The sequence below is a fragment of the Glycine max genome, chromosome 17 (genome assembly GCF_000004515.6).
Source record: "Glycine max cultivar Williams 82 chromosome 17, Glycine_max_v4.0, whole genome shotgun sequence".
NCBI classification, from domain to species: domain Eukaryota; kingdom Viridiplantae; phylum Streptophyta; class Magnoliopsida; order Fabales; family Fabaceae; genus Glycine; species Glycine max.
In genome coordinates, this window is record NC_038253.2 from 20,551,113 (window position 1) to 20,558,458 (window position 7,346).

General features: G+C 32.4%; 1 long non-coding RNA gene across 1 annotated transcript; it reads right to left on the minus strand.

Moving 5' to 3' along the window:
* Positions 1–886: 886 nt before the first annotated feature.
* LOC102667727 (uncharacterized) lies at positions 887–7,070 on the minus strand. The gene is made up of 3 exons (XR_001385664.3): positions 7,037–7,070; positions 5,217–5,306; positions 887–1,137 (listed from the first exon to the last, which is right to left on the minus strand). It is a non-coding gene; the product is annotated as an uncharacterized lncRNA (long non-coding RNA).
* Positions 7,071–7,346: the final 276 nt, after the last annotated feature.

Below are 7,346 nucleotides of genomic sequence, written 5' to 3' on the forward strand. Positions count from 1 at the left end.
AAGTTCCTATATGCAAAGGAATTTCAAGTTTACAACTTGTAATAGTAATCATATAATTAGCTATAAAAACAATTCAATAATTAAAACAATCTAATTGTACCAATGTTGATGGTTTATGACGATAATGAACAAAACAAGCCCATTGATCTTTATCTATGCCTATCGGCACATTTTTTATGATTTCATCTCTTGTTTTGGTTGGGTCGTTGAATTCATTCCATAAGCTTTGTCTATTTGCAGCCCATTTTCTTCCCATATTCAATTTGCAATACCGTATTACACCAGCTTCATTAATCTTAAAATAAAATTGAGGCTAAAAAAAAGACAAATTTATCAAATATCATATGCAAAATAATATATATATATATATATATATATATATATATATATATATATATATATATATATATATATATATATATATATATGAAAGATAGGGTTTCTAAGTGGTGTAGATATAACTAATTGACATACCTTTAAAATTGTTTCAAAGCAATCATCAAAATAAGCTTTAGGTACGCTTGAAGGTCCAGACCATCTATCATAATCCATAGGAAATAATTTGCAATCAACTGCTAGTGTTCCAAGAAATCCTGCAAGCAAGGCCTGTGCTTCACCAATTGCTTGGCCTTGGTCATCAAAATTCACAATGATGCATAACTCCCTAGGTAAGCTATTGACTCCCCTAACTTTCACCTTAATCTTCTTGATCGTTTCTTCGGAGTCTTTAACAATAAAAGAATTTCTCAATAAGAAAATGTAATATACTTCATATGATGATAATTACAAAAATAAAAATAAAATACAATACTTGTATACCTATTGCCTCAACAGTCCAACAGTGTGTAGACTCACGCCCAACATGACGTCTAGTTGTTTCATCTTCTTGTGGAACTTCAGATGTTGATACATGAGAAAGAGGGACATTACCAATTGAGACTTCAGGAGCTTGTGTGGAATCACTTGGTGGGGAAGAAATTTCAGGATTCATTGCTGGAACTTCAGATGTTGATTCATGAGAAAGAGGGACATTACTAGTTGGGACTTCAGGAGCTTGTGTGGAATCACTTGGTGAGGGACATTGTGGTTGAGGTGCTGATTTTTGTGGATTTCTAAAACGCTTTACCTTTGGCATGACTACATATTCATGACAACAATATTAAGAGAAAAATAAATAAAGAATAATAAAATTTAAGATGACATACTATCAAAATTAAAACAAGATTAAAATAATTAATAAATGAAATAATAACAACATTTATAAGTCAATCAACTATATCATATTTAGGCAAGTGTGAATTTCTTACTATTTTAGGAGTTACAATTCAATCAACTATATCATCATTTAGATGGTTTGTAGCCAATTGTACATATTGATCATCAAGCCTAGAAAATTGTTCAAGTTGTTGCTCTTGGTATGGCTCATTTTCATATGCATTTTCTTCTACTTCTTCTCCCATGTCATATAAATCTCTTGGCTTTATGTGTACAACAACACTTCCATCCTTCATTGACTACATCATCTACATAATACACCATTTGTGCTTGAGATGCTTCAATGTATGGTTCATGTTCTTCACGATCACCAATATAAATCAATCTATCAAAGTTAACACAATTAAAATTCCAACAATCCTTTTTATACCCTCTATCTCGTGTAGTATCAGCCCATTTACATTTAAAAAGAATAACAGAAAATCGACCATAGTAGTTAATCTCAATGATATCTTCCAACTTCCCATAATAAGGTAAATCTGCTTGCCTTAAGTTGCCATCAACGCTACTTGAAACACATGATGTGTTAGATGTTAAGAAAACACCACTGTTTTGTGTTTTTAATCCTTCTTCTCGAGCCAAGGTTCGAAATTTGAATCCATTAATATTATATGCAATAAATCTTGTTGCATTGTCCAAGGGTCCTCGTGCTAAAAACTTTAGATCAGTAGACATTTCATTCATTGTATATGGATTCATAATCTAAAAAAATTGGAAGTTAGAGTTTGAAACAAAGACGGTAAAAAAATACCTATCCACTAAATGACTACTCACCCGCTTTCTAAACCAATCAACAAACTCTTTATTGACTTTTTTCTCTATCTCTGTAGATGAAGGTCTTCTTCCTCTTAAACTCCTTTTTATGAATTCTCTAAATTCACTAAATAAATTAATTATTATAATCAATACACATGACTATTATTTATAAGTTGTATAACAATAAAAGTTTATGTCACTTTACTTACTCCACAAATGGTGTGACTATAGTGCAATTAAGGAGCACATATCGATGAGCTTACAATTTTTGCATTGGAGTTAAAGTGAACATTGAACAAGCTCCTACTGGTTTTCCAATTTGTGGGAAGATAGAGGACACAAAAAAAGTCTCATTATCAATTGGGTTATCACAAACATGTTTAGGTCTATTGAACCTTGTCTCGATATCTTCAACGTACCGAGAACAAAAGGTAAGAGACTCTTCAGCTAAATACCCCTCAGCTATGGATCCTTCAGGTTGTGCCTTGTTTCTCACAAAGGATTTTAAGTGACCTAATTCCCTATAGAAATAACTAACAATTAAAGAGTGTACAAGTAAGATATTTGTAATATAACATCATAAATTTAAATTATTTAAATCTTTACCTCTCTACTGGATACATATATCGATAATGCACTGGGCCTCCAAGTTTTGCTTCCTCTATAAGATGAACAGTTAAATGAACCATAACTGTGAAGAATGATGGAGGGAATAACATTTCTAAGTGGCATAGTGTAACCACAATGCGATCTTGGAGCAACTGAAGTTCTGGAAGATTTAAAGTTTTACCACAAAGTATTCTAAAAAAAGAACAGAACTCCACTAAGACAGAAGTCACATGGTCTGGCAACAAGTTACAAATTGCTAGTGGTAGCAATTATTCCATAATAATATGGCAATCGTGACTTTTTAACCCAGATATTTTATTAAGTTTCTCATCAATACATCTGGAAATGTTAATTGAGTAACCATAATAGTCTTCAAAGTTTTCAAAAATAACTTTTTGGTACCACGTGTTAGTGAAAACAAAGCAAGGTGATACTTTCCATTATCATCTGGCCAAAGATCAGGCCTTAAGCCCATTTCTTTTAAGTCTTTTCGAGCATTAAGGTTGTCTTTTGATTTATCCTTCTCATGGAGCAATGTATACATGATATTGTCGCATACATTTTTTTCAATATGCATAAAATCTAGATTATGTCGTAACAAGTTAGACTCCCAATATGGAAGTTCAAAGAATATGCTTCTTTTATTCCACTGTGTGACTTCTTGTCTAGATCTTTTTCTTGTTCCATTTTGAATAGCTCCAATTCCAAATGTAGTATTAATATGTTCCACTTGTCGAAAAATGTCAGATCCAGATAATTTTAATGGTGGGTTTCGTTCTTCAATGCTTCCATCAAAGCGAACACGATTCAATCTAAATTTATGATTTCTACTTAGAAAACGACGATGCCCCATAAAACACCACTTGTTACAATTTCGAAGGCAACAAGGTTCCGCATCTAAATTGCAAGTTGGGCAAGCCAATCCTGTGTGTATGCTCCAACCAGATATGATGCCTAAGCCAAGAAAGCCACTAATTGTCCACATAAGAGCTGCTCGCATTCTAAAATTTTCATTTAAGGATGAGTCATAGGTGTCCACACCACTCCATAACTCACGTAACTCCTCTACAAGGGGCTTTAGGTACACATCTATGTTATTTCCAGGAGATTGCTTGCCTGGAATGATCATTGATAGAATGAAGGAAGTGTGGTTCATACATATCCAAGGTGGAAGATTATATGGAATTAAGAAAACTGGCCAGATGCTATAGGTAGAACTCAAGGTCCTAGCAGGATTAAAACCATCAGTAGCAAGGCCTAAGCGAACATTTCGAGGATATGAAGAAAACTCAGGATGGATTAATTCAAATGTCTTCCATGCCTCTCCATCTCTTGGATGCCTTAACAACCCATCTTTATTGTCTTCCAAAACATGTCATCTCATATCTTTTGCAGTCTTACGACATGTGAACAATCTTTGCAATCTTGGTTTCAATGGAAAGTAACGTAAAACCTTTGCAGCTATTTTCTTCTTCTTGTTGGGTTTCCATCTAGATGTACCACAATGCTTACAAGCATCCAAACTTTTTTCATCATCTCCCAAATACAACATGCAGTGTTTTGGACAAGCATCTATCTTTTTATAATCAAGACCAAGCTTGTTAATAATTTTCTTTGCCTCATAAATAGAAGGAGGAAACTTTGCTTTTTCAAATGCGTCATTTAACAAATACAATATCATAGTCATTGCCTTGTCGCTTAATCCACACAAAACTTTTATATGATATAATTTGATTATAAATTCTAGTTTTGTGTACTTGCTTCCTTCATACAATGTTTGGCTCCCATCATTTAGAAGCTCATAAAAGACATTATGATCTTCTCTTGGTTCATCATTTACTATTTCATCTTCATTTAATGGTTGTGATGCACCTACATTAGGGTCATGTTGCCTATATTGTTCAAATGCGTCATTGATCATCATTTCCATTGGGTTTTGAGGTTGGACACCACTATCTTGGAAAACATCTTCCACTTGAGAAGATTCTAATGCTTGCTTTTCACCATGAAGATCCCATATAACATAGTTTTGAGGAAATGGTTTATATAGCAAGTGATCTTCAACTATGTCTCTAGTTTGCCATTTCATAAATCCACATTTTGGACATGGACATCGAATCGTTTCTCCTACAGCTCCATTCTTAAAAGCAAAATCTAAGAATTTACTCAAACCAATGGAGTAATCAATTGAGTTTCGGGCCTTTGAAATCCATGACTTATCCATTACAAAAGATACCTAAATAAAATTATAATATAAATTAAGAAGAAAAACTATAATAATTATTCTAACTAAAAAGAATAATTGGTGGGGGAAGAAGCATAACCTAAGATTCAATACCAATTTTTATGTTACAGCTACTACCATATATGTTATAAAATAAGAATAGGTATTTAGAATAAAAACCAATGGAACCAACAAAAAAATGAATTACAAAAAATTATAATAAATTACACTTGTTAGCTAACTAGTAGAGGTCATAACATAAAAATACTATCATAAAAATGTAATGTACGTTGTAAACACATAAAAATAAAGATTACAATGTTTAATCAAAAATAAGAGAGAGAGGAATTACCTTTGAACTTCCAGTAAATGAAAGCAGGGGAATGTGTTTTTTGTTATTGCCTAACCAATTTCAACACCTCTCAAGAACTTCAGCTACAAGCTTTAAAAAAAATAAGGAAATTAAGTTAGTATTATATACGACAAGTTAGTATATATTTCCATTGAGCTGGCATATATGTACTAGTTGGATATGAAAATGTAATCGTATATAATGTTTGAATTCATATTAAATATTGAACACATTTCTATTTTTAGATTACCATATGGTATTAAAATGCTTATTAAGTAGAACTAAATTGATAAAGTTAATAACTAATTTAAAAACATTTTTCATAAAAGAAAAAATAATTAAATTATAAATCAACTAAACAAGTCATGCAAGCCTTGGAGTTTTCAATCAAGCCAACCTCGAGTCATACTTTGAATAAATGAGTCAAGTTCGACCTTTCAGTTAGACTTGTTTAAATAAATGAGCCAAGTTTAGTTTTTGCAAAGCTAAGACTACAATACTCAAGCTCGACTAAATTTTCATCTGCTACTGCCAAAGAGATGCTGATGCCATAGGATATATTTTTCCATGATAATATATTACCATACTTTGATACGGCTACAGGGGAATCTGTTTTGTACCTAACAAGAAATAGCTGAATTCAGGGGTTGGTAGTAAACCACTAGGAAACATGCACACAACAAGAAATGCCAATATAAGTTGCTTGTAGACTCGAGCCATATATTGATGTCTATCTTTGCTTGTTGGAAGCTCGAGTACTTTGCAAGTCTTCCCCAAGAATCGAAGCCCTTTCTTTATATATAATATTAGAATTATAACCATAATATTGAACTCATTGCTTCATACACTACCCTTTGTTCTTGCATATAAAATATGTTTGTTCAACATCATTAAATTTGCGTCTCATTCCATAAAATACAAAGATCAATTCCTCCTGAAACGTCGAAACACAAGAAGTGTGGCTGTGCATCAATTGGATCTCTTTAATTCCCTTACAAATTATTCTTTAAAATAACTTATGTTTAACCAAAAATATCAATAGCTGACTTCATTGTATATCACACGCATAACTAAGAGTTTGTATTATACACATTCAATAGGTTGTTAGTGACGTGTGCAACTCCTATACTAAGCATGATAAAAAAAACTTCTATACGTACCAAAAAAATCCTAAAGAGAATGTCCCCTTGGCTGTTTATTAATAGTGATCAATGTTTAATTACAGTAATAACCTAATCCCTTAATTGTAGGGATAATAATCAAGATAAATCAATTACATACAAATAGTAAGTAGGAAACTAAATCAATAATGTAAATAAGGAAACAATCATATCAAAATGATGTCTTATCCCATTGGTTGAATGCCAATGCATTATCCCTTAACTGGAGTGCACAATTTAGGGTGATTAACAATTAACATCAGCTGGTGGAATTGATTCTTCTATTCTGAAAATGGCGCATGGAATTTATCGTATATAGTATAGAGCTAGAGAGAGAAAAGAATATCAAGGCTTGTAAACTAGCATATCAATTAATAATAAATAAAAAATTAAGGGGCCCCAATTATAACAAGAATGTTCTGCACCGAAAAATGAAGGATATAATCTCTATCACGAGGCCAAAATCTAAATGAAGTATTTTTTCTCTGCACCGCACCACACTACACAAACATCCATGATTTCTCACGCATACACATTGCAAAACAAGGGAAAGAAATACCAGAGTAAAATAAAAATAATGCCCAGACAATACACATGCCAGAAGATAAGATATATTAAAATAAAATAAAAATAGTGCTTCCGAAGATAACTGCGCAATACCTGGCCTTATTTTTTCTTTGAATCCTTCTAATCCTTCGAATCTCTCCGAAGATAACTGCCCTTTGTAATAGCAATCAAAACACATGCTTGTATCAAGTGTGTATTGATTTTGTCCGAATATATACATAAAAAAAAGAAAAAAAAAACAAAGATGATGATTCGATTAATTAAAACAAAAATAAGTAAAGAGCAACGGACCTTTGAACAAAGAGAGGAAGTACCTTTGAAGAGAGGGGATTTGGGAAGCGAGAGAAGAAAAGAAAAATCAAAGCCTGTAACGAGAAACCGAGAGAAATTTTGGGGGTAATCT